At 45.9% G+C, this 18,311-nt stretch overlaps 1 protein-coding gene across 1 annotated transcript in view; it reads right to left on the bottom strand.

The window, feature by feature from the left end:
- The window catches only part of PPP1R12A (protein phosphatase 1 regulatory subunit 12A), a 297,833-nt gene that overhangs the window by 194,876 nt on the left and 84,646 nt on the right, over positions 1-18,311 (bottom strand). The gene's annotated exons all lie outside the window — the stretch shown is intronic.

Here is an 18,311-nt window from a genome sequence, read left to right as displayed (position 1 = left end):
CACTGCAATTATGGTAAAATGCAACATGCATGTTTGGGTGTCATTAATTTTCAAAGGCACCTAAATGTGGTGCACTTTGGCAGCGATTGCAGCGTGATAAAATTGCGAGAATCCACATCACGTCAAGCTTGCAGCACAAAAAAGGAGAAGGAGTTTTTTTGGGAGACAAGCTTCACAATGTGGTTTGCCACGATTGTAAAGCGACCGTCTCAGCAAAAGTGCTCCGCATTTAGGTGCCACTGAAAAGGAATGGCACCCGAATACACGAGGTGCGTTTTGCCATTACTGCAGTGCGATTTGGGATTGTGGGCAGAATAGCAGTGATTCTGCCTGAGATCCCAAAAACCCAGACTTTGGGGAGAAGGAGAATCTCCCTAAATGGGCACAGACCGCAATAGAAGCCCAACAAGCGTTCTAATCTCACTGCACTACATTGTGAAAATTCAGATGAACAAATTTACAAACAAAAAACTTGTATGCATGAGCCAGGCTAGAGCCTTTAGAGTCCATTCACACTGCCGTGACTTGTCAGGCGACTTGTGTGCCCTCAAGTCGCCCCAAGTCGCTTGACATAACAATAGCAATGTAAATCAATGAGAGCCGTCTTAATTGGCACTACTGAAGTTGCTCCGACTTCAGAAAAGGGTCCTGTACTACTTTGAGGCAACTTGTATCCGACTTGTCCCAATAGACTTCAATGGGAGTCGTCTCCAAGTTGGATCCTTATCTTATTTGAAGTGACTTGTGATCCGACTTTCCAGGAAGAAGGAAAAATTAACCAGGCATGCCCCACACTGCAGCCATGCCTACAGTTCCTATATACCATTATCTCCTGCCGGTCTGTGTGAGTGGCACTGGTGGACACTGATATGTGGCACTGGTGGACACTGATTTGTGGCACTAATACGTGGCACTGGTGGACACTTAGTGTGAGGCAAGGGATATGCAGTGTAGTTAGGGTACTATATACCACTATAGTTCGATTCAATAATCTAGTTTCTGTAGGGAAAATGTTAAGTGTCAGGGTGACCGTAGTGTAGTTTAGGGTGAACTGACTGCTATGCCAGGGTGACAGAACTCATCCATGTCAGGGTGACCGCCATAAGAAAAAGATAATTTTTCTTAGAATTATTAGTAGAGCAGGGATGGGGCTCCGCTCCTTTTATGCCAGGGTGACAAAAACTTTTTTTAAAATAATTTTTTCAATAATTGGCTCTCTATCAAAAACTACAATTAAGAACTTTTTTTTGTGTGATTGAGCATGACCCAGAGCCATCATATTCTGATTGGCCAAATACAAAGTCGTCTATCATACAAGTCGCACTGAAAGTCTCGCTAACAAGTCGCCCCTTATGAGGTGACTTTCTGGTCGCGGCAGTGTGAATGGAGTCTTAAAGTGATGGCTAATCTGATGTTCAAAATTGAACTCCGATATGCAGGTTAATACATAGTGCTCAAAGAAGGCAGGCCACACATTGCCGGTTAGCAGTGGGTATGTTGTCAGTCTTGAAAATGAGTCACAACGCAGGTCTAAAGCATATATACATGAAAATTTCTACATGAAAATTTCTACATGAAAAAAGGGAAATGTAGGCAATCTTTCACACACCAACACATCAGCGATGTTACAGGCATCAAACTGCACCACCATGTAGACTATGTAGCCCATAAAAATGCATTTCACTTTGTGTGTACCCATATTAGCGCAGAATAACCAACATAAGAATTAGGTGATAGGATTAGTTCAAAGCAAAGCATCTATTTCCCTGACTCAGTTTAGAACCTTACAAAAGATGTTCCAGGAACACAAAAATTATATTTGGATGTCAACTGGGCATCCCCTAGGGCCAGGGATATGCAAATTGTGGCCCTCCAACTGTTGCAAAACTAAACATGCCTCTGGGTGTCATGCTTGTGGATGTCAGCGTATTGCTATGCCTCATGGGACTTGCAGTTCTGCAACATCTGGAGGGCCACAGTTTGCATATCCCTGCCCTAAGGTTTGTTTCTGTAGAGAAATGCTAGATTTGGAAGAACAAAAGTGATTAAACTATGATTAAACTGTCAAGCCAAATTTTTTTCTAAAGTGAGGGGAACTCTCCAGCAGCTATAAACATCAAACATTTTAGTAGTAGTAGTAGTAGTAGTAGTAGTAATAGAATAGGGGAAGTCTATAACCACAATCAGATTTTTACTATGTTTGTCTGTTGGCTAGTTTTAGCAGGATGGTACGTGAGGAGAAGTTTCTAACAAAGTCCCACCAGACAGCATCCCAGATTAGGGGTTCTTAGACCAAAGCATCTTCATATCCATAATGATAGGAACATCCCAAAACACTGAATGTGAGGGAAGTGAAAGAAGAATCCAACTGGCCAAAAACAGCTAAACCAAAACAGGTTAGAACCTCACATAGCAGCCTGTAACTACCGATCGGAGGTAGTATCCCTCAGCATGGCCAATATCAACAAAAAGCCCCAGGTATAAGCCAACGGATCCATCGAGAAATTATAGACTTGGAAGCTGCAAGCAACTAATTTGGGCCTTCAGAAAGCACAAAGGAAATCTGGCGAATCACAGTACTAGACTGATAACACCTAACAGCACAAACCACATCTAAGTGTAAAGAGTCTTGTCATCCAACCGGCATCTGCTGCTTAGAACAGAAAGATGGGAACACAATGTCTTGGTTGAAATAAAATAGAAGAAACCATCTTGGGTGAAAATGATGGCTGAGACCATGCAACTAAAAACTCAATTTTCAAAAGTTAGAAAGCAGTGTACAATCTACATAAAAAAAGAACGTAATGTATCTTAGAAGTAAAGATGGGCAGAGGTTCACCAATCTGAAAAGCTGAATTTGAATGGTCTAGAAAAGCATTTGAGAATAATGTTCCTCAGCGTAACATTGCAAAGCCTTTAAATATCTCTCTACATATCTACAGTAATATAGATCATGAAACGATTGAGAATCTTAAGAAATCTGTACGCAAGGGACAAGGCCGAGACACAATGGTCTGCCCATGATCTTCGGGCCCTCAGAAAGCACTGCACTAAAAACCAGGTATGAATCTGATGGACATCACTGCATGGGCTCAGAAATACTTCCCCAAAAAAAAAAAAATCATTGAACCTCGCCATGCCATCCAAAAAAGTTAAAGCTCTTTCATGCAAAGAAGAAGTAATATCTAAACATGATCCAGAAATGCCACTGAACATGATCCAGAAAGTGGAAAAAACTGTTCTGTGGTTAGACAAACCCAAACAATGGTATTTTTGACTTAGGCTGGCCATACACTATACAATTTTCTTGTTCAACTTTCCTTTAGGATTTACCAAAACCATGTAATATAGGGTCAAACCTAAACACTTTCAATTTGTATGCAGTCAGGCAGGCCCTTGCACTACATAGTTTAAGGTAAATCTAAAGGAAATTGAATAAGAAAATTGTATAGTGTATGGCCAGCCTTAGCATAAAATCCATTTCACTGATGTTCATAGACCTGAATCACCGTCGGTCTGATCCATCTGGAAATGGTCGCAGAGGAAGTGGACAACCCCTTCCAAGGCCCATCCGTGAGCACAAACAGTGCAGGGCAAGTTTAGGCCTGGGACACAGGGAAGGCAACAATGTCTTCATTCAAATTAAAATCAGACAACCTTTGGAAGGAAAGAGACAGGGGCGATGAACCACCTTATCTCTGTAAATCACCAAGTAAGGTGAACGACAGGATAATGCCGCCAATTCCGGCACCCTGCGCGCAGAGCAGACAGCCACCAAAAAGGCCACCTTCTGGGACAGCACAAGCAGGGGAGTCTCCTGAAGATTCTCAAAAGGAGGCTTCTGGAGCATCAAAACGAGGTCCAAAAGACGGCATCAGAGACCGCACTGGAGGGGCCAAGTGGCTAACTCATTGAATAAATGGCCGTTGAAAAAAGATCGCCAAGGCCGACACGTGGCCCTTGATAGTACTTAAGGCCAGTTTCTGCTCAATCACCCCATTGAAGGTAAAGAGCTGAACCAATGAAAGAGCAAGGATGAACCCTAAGAGACTAACACCATGGATGTACGTCTTCCACGTCCGATGGTAGATCCTTCCAGAAGTAGATTTCCCAACTTAACAGCGTTGGAAACACTGACTCAGATAAACCTCTATCAGCACCTGGCGTTACACAGCCAAGCCTTCAAAAGCCAGCGACTGCAAAGCAGGATGAAAGATGCAATCAGTAAAATCCCACGAACAACCAGGGTATGATTAATTGCTGCAAGCACTCCACTATCTCACAAGTGCAATTACAATATATATATATATATATATATATATATATATATATATATATATATATATATATATATAAAAATGCTGCGCAATTAATAGTGAATCAATCAGTGACCAAATATAAATGTGACTCAAATAGATATTATAAAAGTGAGAAAATATGTGAAATACCATTGTGTAAAATAATTACAAATAAAAATAAATTATATAAATTAATATAAAACACACGTGTGTAAAGTCCCGTTTTGTGCAGAGAAGTCCCAATATACAAAGGTGTAGATGTACATTTAGCCAAAAAAAATTCAATTAAAAAAAGGACAGAAAATCGGGACTATATCAGCATCAGTGGAGGGGAAGCAAACAAGTATTCACACTTTTGTTAAAAAATATACAGCTTTATTAAGAACAAGACAGAAAAAGACAGAAAACATAACACCACATATTACATGAACATAAAAATTAGATCCATAATTTTCCACTGTAGGTGGTAGATACAGTATACCAAAATCATTGGGATCTAAACATGTGTGCAGTCTGACGGTCCCCGGTAAGCCAACACATTTCGCAGTTTTTGCTTCGTCAGGGCACCAAAAATTCCAGAAAGACACTGCACTGCTAAATGCCTGGCAGAGGGCTTAGGGCAGGCTGGAGAACTGTATTCTTGGGCAGGCAATTCTTCAAAGTTGCCAGTAGTGCTGAATACGAGCAGATATAAAGCCACAAAGTGACAAGTGCTCCAAAGGTGACAGCGAAGAGCTCTCCCAAAAACCTGTGCACCCCCTTGTGATTGGGTGCTCACCTTGATAAGTGTGACTTTGCCCTTTAAGTCAAAAAGCGCTTAGTAACTCCTTGGATGGAATCTATTCAATCCCCCCAGATGGGGATCCTTCATAGGGAATAGCTCCTTCAGGTACACAGCAATCGTATCATATATAGAAGGAAAAGAAACTATATAGTGCTAAAATCCTTTTAAAATTGTATTAAATGAATGTGTCAATCTTACTCGCATTTTTAAAAGGTGCTACAGTGCACCAATCTATCACAGGCATCCATAAATAGGTAGATATTGTGGAGGTGTGGTGAGACTAACAGCCTGGCGAAAGCAGCAGCCAACCTCTCAGACACAGGCTCGGTCAGTACAGCATTCCGTCCGTCCTTGCCCCTCCCCTACACGTGACACAGGGACCTCGTGTCTTCATTAAGGTGATATGAAGAATGGAAGATGGGTCCTTGGGACAGCAGATCCTCCCTGACAGGAAGCTTCCATGTCGGCAAACAGCCCCACCAGATCGGCGTACTAAGCCAGGCGAGGCCAGCCTGGGCCACTAAGATAACCGGAATCCCTTCTGCCTTGATCCTGTGTAGAAGTCTTGGCAGGGAAAGCATAAATTAGACTATACTGACCCCACGGGGCCACCAGCACATCTGCGACATCCCGCCAGAGGATCCTGTGACAGAGTCACAAACCTCTGCACCTGTTGAACCGAACGCCAACAGATCCACCTCGGAGATGCCCCACCAGAAACAACTGCTGAACATCTCCGGAGGAAGGGACCACTCCCCTTTACTGGAGGTAGTCCGCCTGCCAGCTTTCCACACCAGGAAGGTGTACGGCTGAGAGGACTGGAACAAACCTTTCTGCCCACCCCAGAATGCCGGCTTCCTCCAGAGACACCAGGAAACGTCTTGTGCCCCCCTGGGGATTAACATAAGCTACAGCCGTGGCATTGTTCAATTGAATGCGCAATGAACATCCCTGAAGACGATCCTTCCAATGTTCCAGGCACAGTCTAATCGCTCGCTGTTCCAAGACATCGAACGGTAGTCAAGGCCTTTTTAGAAGTCTGGTCAGCAGACCAGCATTTGAGCCAAATGACACGCCAAAGGACCACTGCCGAATCAGAGAGCCTAGCAACTAGGGGAGCCGCGTCCAAGGAGGTATCACAGATAAACTGCAGCTCCTGGACCAATTGGTCTGCCAGCTCAGCAAAGGTGGGGGGGGGGGGAGCGAGCTCCACGTCACAGCATAAAAGCTTAGCCCACTCAGAGTCTGCGACACCAGTGCAATGGTAAATATTGGCCTCAGTGCCGAACCAGCCACAGTGTACATATTGCGGGCCACAGCCTCTGCCTTCCAGTCAGCTAGGACCTTAAAAGCCTGGGACTCAACAGGTACCATGGTTGAGTCCCCTAATCGACCCAACAGCAGAGGGAGAGGACCCCACCAGACTCCCCACCCAGCAGAAACAGGCACCTGCAGCCACCAGGATAATCTGCACTCCACGTGTGGTGATCAGGAAGTGACAAGATCCAGGAGTCAGCACCAGGGGATGAGGGGCTCCCACTGCAGAAATCGCCACCCAAAAGGCTCCACTGTCATGGCTGCCACTATTTTCAAACAGCAAACCAATGTAAAATGGCTGGACTAAAACATGGCGCACACATGCTACAGCAAAATGGCAGCCCTGCAAGGCACCACAAGGCTCTCAGGGGAGACCCAGGAGGGATCCCTAGGCCTCAGAAAACGGGACAAGCAGGAAGGGGGGCCCCTGGCAGGAACCCCCACCAGGTACAGCCCAGCGCAAAGTCAATTGCCCAGTCGCCGGCGGCGCACCCCACCCCCCCAACCGATTGCCAGCACCACCCCCTGCCTCCACCCCAGGAAGTGGAGCAGGCAACCCCTACAGCCCCAGCGCAAGTGGAGGGGAAGCCCCATGAGGGGGGGGGGGGTGCCCAATGGGAAGGAGAGGGAACCCGAGGGGTCCGACCGTCTCAAGGAGGGGACCATGTCTACCCCAAAACGCTCCAGGGGGGAGAGGGGGGGGGACAGTTCCTTACCATACTAGGAACCAGACAGGCACCGCTCCAGACAGAACCTCTTCTCCATCTATATTGGGGGACTGTTGGCCAGGAGGAATGCTGCGACTCGGGCCGAGACCCAGTTGTTTGCGACCTCGTGAGGAGTTAAAATTGCAGGCCAGCCCCGTCCAGTGGGGCTATGTCACGGCCAAACTAGCGCAGAGCTGAGTCTGTGTGCACTCGCTAGCCAGACAGGGGTGACCATTGGATCTAGTTTATTCAGTCCGTCGCCCAGTCCGGCAATTGATTGTAGTTCCCACAGGGAAAAAAACAGGAAAAAAAAAAAATCTATCTAAAGAAAAAATTGCCAGGACCAGAGATCTCAGCAAGGAACAAGGTCCTTACTCCTGACTAGGCAGAAGAATAACAGAGTACCTATAGCAGAGAGAGGGAGTATACCCCTTGGGACTGCCCATAGGCATAGCCAGACTTTTTTTCTGCCTTGTGTCCTACTCCTGTAGGGGGCAGTATAACCCAATGGTTAAGACGATCAGGAGCTGTGTCTGTAAATGAACAAAAAAGAGAAAGACTTTAGGAACTCTGGGTGCCACGTCCTCAAGACTAAAGAGGGGAGGGCCCCTTCCGGCTTGGTATTTTGCTCAAAAGCCTGCATCTCTGACAGTAATGGGGCCCATTAACACACATCTAATGGGCAGCTTGCACAACTAGAAAGGCACAATACCAAATCGATGCTGAAAGATATATTCAGGTTTTAGAGCAGCATATGTTCAGGCGAGAATGGGACAACCTTCCTATACCAAAACTACAGCAACTGGTCTCAGTTCACAGATGTTTAGAGTGTTAAGAGAGGATATTACACAGTGAAAAATATTGCCCCCTCTCAACATTTTTGGAACTGGGTTGTGCTTTGTCAGCTTTTTGAGATTTTTATTTTCTACACTGCATAAAATATGAGTTTGACGTTTGAAATTATTTTTTTTACGTAGATTTTACAGTGTCCCAACTTTTTGGGGAATTGGGGGTAGTGCCTGGTCATGGAGGAGCACCAGGAATGATACCTTACAGGAAAAAGCAGCCAATTCATAAACTCCTGAAGTCAAAGTAATGGCAACTAGAAAATTTACCTTACATGTCAGAAAGACAAAAGAAATACACTGGATGGGTCAAAAGGAGAGTTCTGCAATACAGAAAGTACCAAGCTGAGGGTCCATGCCTTGCACAAAAGCAACACACTAGAGATAGACCGATTGTCGGTCGGGCCAATATGCAATTTTTTTTTTTTTTTTTTTTTTTTTTTAAGTATCGGTATCAGTCAGAAACTTGCCGTTCTGACCGATATTGCTTCAAGTTGTTGTACCGTATTGATGCCAGCAGCGACAGGCATCATCCGGGTACCGTTTTTTTTTTTTTTTTTTTTAGAGCTGACAGTCGGCTGCTAGTACAAAGCAGCTGAAGACCCGCTAGATTTCCCCCCCCCCCCCTTTCCGCCACTGCGCCCGGGTCTCCCATCTCACCCGGGAGGCCCAAGCGACAAGCCGACAAATCTTCGGCTGCCCGAAGACCCGTGCAAAGCCAGAATCGGCTCGGATCTGGTCCAGATATAGTGATCCGGAAGCAATCTCATATCACTTCCGGTTACTGGAGCCTTAGGCTCCATGTACACGGGACGTTAGAAAAAATGTCCTGCAAAGCTATTTCTGACGCCGGGAAAAAGCAGCTGTTAAACGTGCTTTCAGTAGCTTTTTCCATTTGCGTTATTGCACGTTTGGCCACGTTGCTTTTAGCAGCGTTTTTCTGCCTCCATTCAAAATCAATGGTTCCCTATGGGAGCCTATTGATTTGAATGGAAGTCGCACCGCAAGTCGGTTCCGACTTGCGGCGCGACCTGCACTGTGAGAATCTTGAGGGGGAACTCCACGCCAAAAATGGGAAAAAAACTGCGTGGCCCCCCCCCCCCACCCCAGGTTCCAAACCAGGCCCTTCGGGTCCAGTATGGAATTGGAGGGTAGTCCCACGCCGGAAAAAACAGCGTGGGGTCCCCCCCAAAATCCACACCAAACCCTTATCCGAGCATGCAGCCCGGCATGCCAGGAAAGGGGAGGGGAGGGGACGAGCGAGCGGCCCCACCCCCCCTGGACCACACCAGGCCACATGCCCTCAACATGGGGGGGGGGGTGTTGGTGCTTTGGTGCAGGGGGAGCTCTGCACCCCCCACCTCAAAGCACCTTGCCCCCATGTTGATGAGGACAAGGGCCTCATCCCCACAACCCTGGCCGGTGGTTGTGGGGGCCTGCGGGCAGGGGGCTCATTGGAATCTGGAAGCCCCCTTTAACAAGGGGGCCCCCCAGATCCCGGACCCCCTCCATATGTGAATGGGTATGGGGTACACTGTACCCCTACTCATTCACCACATAAAAGGCAGTGTATGGAAATGACAGGAGACATTTTGGAAAGTTTATTAAAAATCTTCATCCGGCTCTTCTTGTCTTCTCCTCTCCGGTCTTCTGCTCTTTTGCTGTCCTCTCTTTTTTCTTCTCTCCGGTCTTCTGCTCTTTTGCTGTTGGCTCTTCTTCCTCCGGTCCTCCGACGACGACGTCTCCGGTGATTATGCCGGTCTCTGCAGCTTATTATACAGCCATTAGGGGTGTGGCCCCCGATGATGTCATCGGGAGGCCCCGCCCCCTCATGTCACAGATGACGTCATCTGTGACATGAGGGGGTGGGGCCTCCTGGGCAAGGTGCTTTGAGGTGGGGGGTGCAGAGCTCCCCCTGCCCCAAAGCACCAACACCCCCCCCCCCCCATGTTGAGGGCATGTGGCCTGGTGTGGTCCAGGGGGGGTGGGGCCGCTCGCTCGTCCCCTCCCCTTTCCTGGCCTGCATGCTAGGATAAGGGTCTGGTATGGATTTTGGGGGGGACCCCACGCCGTTTTTTCGGCGTGGGGCTACCCTCAAATTCTATACCGGACCCGAAGGGCCTGGTTTGGAACCTGGGCGGGACCCCCACGCAGTTTTCCCATTTTTAGTGTGGAGTTCCCCCTCAAGATTCTCACAGTGCAGGTCGCGCCGCAAGTCGGATCCGACTTGCGGTGCGACTTCCATTCAAATCAATAGGCTCCCATAGGGAACCATTGATTTTGAATGGAAAAAAAAACAAAAAAAACGTATAACGTGGCTGAACGTAGGTTCATCACGTTTAGTCACGTTCGGCCCCGTTTCTGCGTTTGAAACGCCGGGAAACACACGTTCGAACGCAAATAATTGTGTTCTAAAAAAAGTCCCTGAACGCAACTGCCTGCAAATGACTGTAAACGACCATGTGTACACGGACAAATAAGATAACATGGAGCTGCGTTCAGGGGCTTCTGGAAAAAAAACGCCCAACTGCTCCTAAACGGCCATTTCCAGCGTCCCGTGTACATGGAGCCTTAAAGGCGCCAGATTTTTTTATTTTTTTTTAAATAAGGACAGTATTCAAAACAGCCAAACTTTAATGCCTTTAAGTGCAGAGGAGGAGTTTGGTGTCTTATAGACCCCAGATCCTTCCATAAAGAGTACCCGTCACTGCTTATTACTGTCACAAGAGAGGTTTACATTTCTTGTGACACCAATAAAAGTAAAAAAAAAAAAAAGTATTTTAACAAGGACTGTAAAAATAAAAAAAACGGTAAATGTACAAAATATCAGCACGTAAAATCTATTGGCCTGAAGGGTGGCCAAAAAAAAAAAAAAAAAAAAGCGGTATCGGCCCTAAAAAAACAGATATTGTTCGATTCCTACAACACACCACATAATGTCAAGCAATCGGTCTCTGAACCAAAACCAACAAAGTCTAAATCTGACCCTTGAAAATACTCAAACCATATTCCATATCAACAGATTGGACAAAAGCTAGAATGTGATCCACAACATACTTGCGAGAATGAACTCCCTCCAACTACACACATTTAGCAAAATAAGATTTACAAATTCTAATGTTAAATCTCCCATGAATTTGTCTACCAAGCATTCAATAGGGGAGAAATGACTGAATTAGAGACTCTCATGGCTTCAAATTGATTGTAAATTTTTTTTTGTATTTTTTTTGTTCAAAATAACAAACATGTAACACTTACCTCCTATGTGAAGTGGATTTGCACAGAGCAGCCAAGATCCTCCCTCTGTGGCTTGTGGCTCCTCCCTATTGAGTGCCCCCACAGCAAGCTGTTTGCTGTGGGGGCACCTGAGTCACAGCTCCGCGTGTCCATTCAGACACAGCCACGGCCCACCCCCTCTCTCCTCATTGGCTGACTAAATTTGACAAGCAGCAGGAGCCAATGGCGCCCCGCTGCTGTCTCAGCCAATGAGTGGAGTCCCGGGTTCCTACAACATCGCTGGATCTAGAGGAGGCTCCAGGTAAGCATAAGGGGGGCTGAGGGCGGCTGCTGCACACAGAAGACTATCTTAATGCAAAGAATGCATTAAGATAAAAAGGTCTGTCTTTACCATTACTTTAACAGCCAGTTACCATAGGGCAAAAGGTCGATCGATCCAGAAGGATTCAAAGAGTTATCCACAGACATGTTCACATCAGAATACCAAGTTCTCCTGGGCCAGGCTGGGGCCGTCAATTATCGGCATCTCACTCAAATCCAGTGATGTAGACGCTGTAACAGCAAACCGTGCAGAAACATGGAATTCTGGACTGAGCTTGTCCAGAAATCCAACTCCAGCTCATGAGGCTCGTGAAAATTACTGGGACACTCCAGAATATTGGAGGAAAGATTTTACCCACCTCCCAGCATCCATGATTAGATCCACAACTCCAAGCAAAGTCTTGTGCTGGGGTTGTATTACATTAGGGACTCCAAGGACTAACTAGGTCCTTCTGTTGCCACCCAGACATTCCAACACAACAGGGCAAAGGGCACCATCTCAAAGGAGGCTACTATTCCAGAACCCTAATGCAAAAGCAAATTGAGGAATTTTAGTAAGTCCACCTGCATCCAGAGGGAGAGTCACTCTTTCCTGGACAGTATCTAGGGTCCTAAATACACCCAAATATCTCACCCTCTGGGTTGGGGCAAGGCGACTTCTGTAAATTCAGATCCCATCTGAACCTCTCCCAGTGTTTGCGCCATTTGAGACACATTGGTCTCTAGCATAGTGAATTGTTCCTCCAAAAGTTATCCAGGTATCCTATAACAGGGATACCCCGAGTACGCAGGACCCCAGAACTAGAACTTTGGTGAACACTCAGAATTGCAGACAGGCCAAAATGGCAGGGCTAACACAAAAAGGCATTGTCCTCCACTAAAACCTTTGGTGAGGTGGAAAACCTGGAAGGTGCAGATAAGAGTCTTTGGTATCAACTGATGGAAAAAGAAAATCTCCATGCTGGAAAGAGGCCATCACTGACTGCATCAACAACATCCAGAACTACTGCACTCACAAACTTGTAAGGTCTCTTGAGATCCAAGATTGGATGAACATTAACCACCCTGTTTCTGAACCATGAAAGGTTTTAGTAGAAACTAGGAAACCTTTTGTCCTCGGGAACTGGAATGATCACTACACAAAGATAACAGGGATTGCAGAGGAGCAAACCTTTTTGCGGATTCAAAAACATTACAAAGCATGCAGTGGGAAGCTCTTCAATCCCCAGCCGTAAGTCGCAAACCACTATGCTGCAGACCCAACTGTCCGCAAGCTCTCCCTGTCACACCTCTGCAAACATTCTCCCACTCGAGAGAGTGGGTGTGCCCCTTTAGGATGAAGAGGACTTGTTTCCTGGCATAGTGAGCTTTGGCCTCTATGGTTTCTTATGGAACTGGAGCTGGGGTCTGAGCTTTAAGTCCCAACGCCAGAGACCAGCGAAAGGAATGAGTTTTTGAAGTAGAAGTAGCAGCAAGTTTTAGAACTGTAGGCTTAGACATTTTTTTATTTTATTTATTTTAAGAGCTACATTCATACTGGCTTTTAAAGTGTCACCTTTGGAGATTTTTGGGTACGTTTTAGTTGCATAAACTTACACCCCCAGCGCTACCATATTGAGGAAGTTTGTGTTTATTTTTTTATGCACCTTTCTTGGTGTTCACGTTTTCCTCTCAGCCGCAGCTGGATATCCAGTACTTTTCCACACTTTTTTTACCAGCGTCTGAATACTTGGTTTGTGGTTTTAGTGGGTTTAAAGTGTAACTCAAACTTTTGTTGAAAGAAAAACAATTCCCTTTTGGGTGATGTGTAAATTGCAAGGATTGTACCAAACTTAGTTGCTGATTTCTACCTTTTGTTATTGTGGAGAAATAGTAGTTTGTCTGCGTCCATGTGCAAAATGAATCTGTATGGGAGTGGTTTTGTGATTAACAGTCAGCTGCTGCACCAGCAGGGCTCTAATGAAGAAAGTGGCAGGGTCTATTCTTTTAGACGTAATTTCTCTTTGGGAGTATCTCACCAAAAATTACATTTTTGTTGCAGGGGATGCTCAGAATCTGACTTGTATCTTTGCGCAGACTTCTGAGAAAATCAGTAAAGCCAATCACACAACCAGGAAATGTTTCTGGGTGGGGGGGTGTTCTGTACAGAATACCTCAAGGTAGCCACATTTCATTTTACAGAAAATTACAGTGCAGCAGATTGAAAGGGAAAGGTAATTTTTAGTAACCTTCAATTACAAAATGACTTGTGTCGCAATTATGCGCATTTTTTGCCCCCACACAAAAGTTACCCTTTAACCACTTCTGGACCGGAAGGTTTTACCCACTTTATGACATGGCCATTTCTTGCGATACAGCACTGCATCATTTTGACTATTGTGCGGTCATTTTTTTCCCCACAAAAGAGCTTTCTTTTGGTGGTATTTAATCACCTCTGCAATTTTTTTTTTTTGTTTTGCGCTATAAACAGAAAGAGCAACAATTCTAAAAAAAATAAAAAAAAATAAATAAAAAATGGGGATTTTTGACTTACCATAAAATCCATTTCTCGGATGTTCAGTGACAGATACAGCTCCTGGTATTTATAACCATTGGGTTATACTGCCTCCTACAGGAGTAGGACACTAGGCAGAAAAGAATTCTGGCTACACCCATGGGTAGTCCCAGGGAGTATACTCCCTTTCTGCTATAGCAAACTCAGTTTTGTTACAAGCAGTGTCAGGAGAATAACTCCACAGAGGGGTGGGTGCTGTGTCTGTCAATGAACATCAGAGAAATGGATTTTAGGGTAAGTCAAAAATCCCATTTTCTCTTTCGTTCATTGGACAGCTCCTGGTATTCATAACCATTAGGACGTCCCAAAACAGTGTTAAACATGAGGGGTGGGATTGGGAACTGAAAAATTCCCAAAGCTAAACACTAAGCAACCAGGCAGAAGGGGCTCAACCAAACAACCGAAGCCCACCTGAAAAACACCCTCAAAGAGGATCAGGACCTCAAACAGCAAAATAAAGTTCACAAGCAGCACTTAAAACAGAGCAGAAAGATCTGTCACCGGCTTCTGTGCAGATGGACACTGTTGACCAAGGTGAGTATTTCAAACTGAGGTCAGACAACAGCTGATTGGCCGAACACATCAGGTGACCTTCCCACACAAGCATAGACACGCTGGGAAACGCAGAATTCGATTTGGATTGTGTACACTACTCTTATCTTCTACTGATTGTAAGTAGTTCGCAATAAATCTTCATATGCGGTTATCAACATACTGCGCTATGAGGCTATTTATTTTCTTGGTATTTGCTGGCTACCTTTGATGCATGGATTTGTTTGGATCACCCTGTTATGCATGCATCTATGAGTCAAATCGATTCCATGTGAGGAAATCCAGACGGCCAGGAGTCCATTGATAGGTTGCCTTATATTTTGTTTTTCTGGTAAGCAGTTTGATGCTGTGGTGCTGAGTAATTTTTGCACTGTTTATATTTGGTGACATCTTCCAGCGTTCTACATTACTATCTGGTGATATGACCCTTCATTTTATCAATACTACACCATGAGTTTTATTTTTCCTTTTTGCTGGATCTCGTTTACCTTCTCTCCCTCATTCTTGAGTGAATCTATGGACGTTGTGTTGCCCTATATGAAGTGATCCTGTTCTGATGAAGAGGATTTGTCAGGAGTCCTATGTTTTACCTTCTGGTAAGCAGTTTTAACCAAGGTGAGTATTTCAGTGTCCATCTGCACGGAAGCTGGTGACAGATCTTTCTGCTCTATTTTTTTTTTTTTAAGCGCTGCTTTATGAACTATATTTATAATATCGTCAATATTATATCAAGCCAGCAGCTTCTTTATATACATTTCATTTTAAAGCGTGGATTTTTCTTATTTGTATTCCTCTTAAACAGCAGCCTGCAAAACCTTGCGGCCAAAAGGAAGCATCCAGAGATGCCAATACATCTACTTTATACAATTTAGTAAAAGTGCGCACCGACGACCAGGTGGCCGCCTTGCAAACCTGCGTCACTGATGCCTGATGACGGAAGGCCCAAGAGGCACTAAGCACCCTAGTTGAGTGCGCCTTGACAAGGAAAGGAGGAACCTGACCCCTGATGGAAAAGGCCTGAACCACCGTCTGTCTGATCCATCTGGAAATGGTAGCAGAGGAAGCTGACAATCCTTTAAGGTCCAACCATGAGCACAAATAGTGAGTCAGACTTCCTGAAAAACTCCGTAGCTGCCAGCTACACTTTAATTGCCCGGACCACATTCAAGGCATGCAAAGCAATTTCCTTCAGATGTTTAGGCCTGGTACACAGGGAAGGCAACATATGGTCTTCATTCAAATGAAAATCAGAGACAACCTTTGGAAGGAAGGAAAGGCGGACAGGGGCGAAGAACCACCTTATCCCTGTGAATCACCAGATAGGGTGAATGACATAACGCCGCCAGTTCCGACACCCTGTATGCAGAGGTGATAGCCAAAAAGGTCACCTTCTGGAACAGCGTAAGCAGGGGAATCTCCCTTCCATTTTCAAAGGGAGGCTTCTGTAGAGCTGAAAGCAACAAATTGAGATCCCAAAGCAGCAATGGAGGGACCAAATGTCGGACACCATGAAGAAAGGTACGGACCAGGGAGTGTGTGGACAAAGGAAGACGACCGCCAAAGCCGACACCTGGCCCCTCATGGTACTCAAGGTCAACTTCTGTTAAACCCCCCATTGAAGGAAGCCTAAGATCCGAGCATCCAAGAAGGAGCAAGGATGAACCCCAAGCGACTGACCACACAATGTACGTCTTCCACGTATGATTGTGGATCTTGCTAGAAAAGGATTTCCTAGCTTTCAACAGTGTAGCTATCACCAATTCAGATAAACCCCCATCCTTCAGCACCTGGCGTTCCACAATTAAACCCGTCACAGCCAGCTGTAAAGCAGGATGCAAGATTGGTCCTTGGAACAACAGATCCTTCCTGAGAGGAAGCTTCCAAGGAACCTCGGAGACCAGCAGCACCAAATCGGCGTACGAAGCCTGATGAGGCCAGTCCGGAGCCACTAAGTTGATCGAGTCCCTTCTGCCTTGATCCTGCGTAGAAGTCTGGGAGGGAAGGTGTAAAATACTGACCCCCATGGGGCCACCAGCGCTTCTGTGGCATCCAGAGGATCCCTTGACTGAGCCACAAACCTCTGCACCTTTCTGTTGAGCCAAGACGGCAATGGATCCCCCTCAAGGGTGCCCCATCGAGGACACAGCTGATGAAAGACCTCTGGATGAAGGGACCACTCCCCTTGGTCCAACGCCTGCCGACTGAGGTAATCTGCCTGCCAATTTTCCACCCTGGGAATGTGTATGGCAGAGAGGGCTGGAACGAACCTTTCTGCCCACCTTAGAATGCCGGCTACACCTCCAGACCTGCCAGGAAACTTCTCGTATCCCCTTGGTGATTGACATAAGCCACGGCTGTGGCACTGTCCGATTGAATACACACTGGACAACCCTGAAGACGATCTGTCCGACAATCCAGACAGTCTGATCGCGCGGACTCCCAGGACATTGATCGGTAGTGTGGACTCTTCCAGCATCCAGATCCCCGGCGGTCAGGAAGTAAAATGATCCAGATGTCAGCACCAGGGGGATGAGGAAGGGCTCCCACCACTGAAATAGGCAGCCATAGGTCTCCACTGTCATGGCCGTCGCTATTTTCAATGGCAAATTACAGCAAAATGGCCGCTGAACTACACAAACATGGCCACCGTGTAATGGGAAAACAGGCTGCAAAAAAATGGTGGCACCATAAGGCATACAGAGATCCAGGAAGTAGACCAGGCCTCAAAGACAGATCCAGGCGGGGGGGGGGCCTGGCAGGAGCCCCCACATTGATTGTCAGGTTGCTGGCGGTGCACCCCCTGGCCCCCATCGCTAGTGAGCATCCTATACCCACCCCAGAACAGTTGCCAGACCACCCAAACAGCCCCAGCGTATGTGGAGGTGGGGGGTGGCAGGTGAGGGACTCAGCAGGGGGGGTGCTGGACGGGAAGGAGGGGAACCCGGGGGTCCGACTGTCCCAAGGAAGGGCCCTTGTCCACCCCAAAACCCTCCAGGGGGAGGGAGGGAGCAAGCAAGTGAAATAATAGCTGGAGGCCTGTGTTGCCAGCTTATCTAAGGTGCCTATCAAACTGTTGACTATCCCTAGTATATTTGCATTGTCTATTTAGATATGTAAGCTGAGGGATGCCACAGGTAAAGTGTATCCAAATACAAAAATAATACATATTAAAGCCTATTCGTTCTTAAAATGTGGTATTACTTTTTCTTTGAGGCTTTTTCCCTCTTTAGTTTTATCTGATGATTCTGCCAACATTACACTTCATACGGTGGCAACACTCTTTCACTGCACTTTATCAAGGGGCAGATTTGGCTGGACATTCATTGTACAAATTTTCTTGTACAATATTTCTTTAGATTTACTAAAACCATATACTAGGAGGTCAAACCTGAACACTTTTAATTTGTATGCAATCAGGCTGGTCCTTGCACTACATAGTTGAAGGTAAATCTGAGGGAAATTGAACAAGAAAATTGCATAATGTATGGCCGGCTGCTCAGTTGATTTTGATTACAAAACATTTCCACCACTCCTCATCTCTATTACATAGAGAAAACACTGCTTTGCAGTTTACATACAATACCTGAGAAAGAGGACATTGTTTGAGATCTTAATTCAATCCATGGAAAGTAACACCACCACTCGAATTCAAGATCCACATCTTGTACTTGAAAAAGTGAATAGCCTAAAAAAATC

The sequence above is a fragment of the Pelophylax lessonae genome (assembly GCF_965119305.1).
Source record: "Pelophylax lessonae genome assembly, chromosome: 4".
Classification (NCBI taxonomy): domain Eukaryota; kingdom Metazoa; phylum Chordata; class Amphibia; order Anura; family Ranidae; genus Pelophylax; species Pelophylax lessonae.
This window is presented reverse-complemented; position numbering and strand designations above follow the sequence as displayed.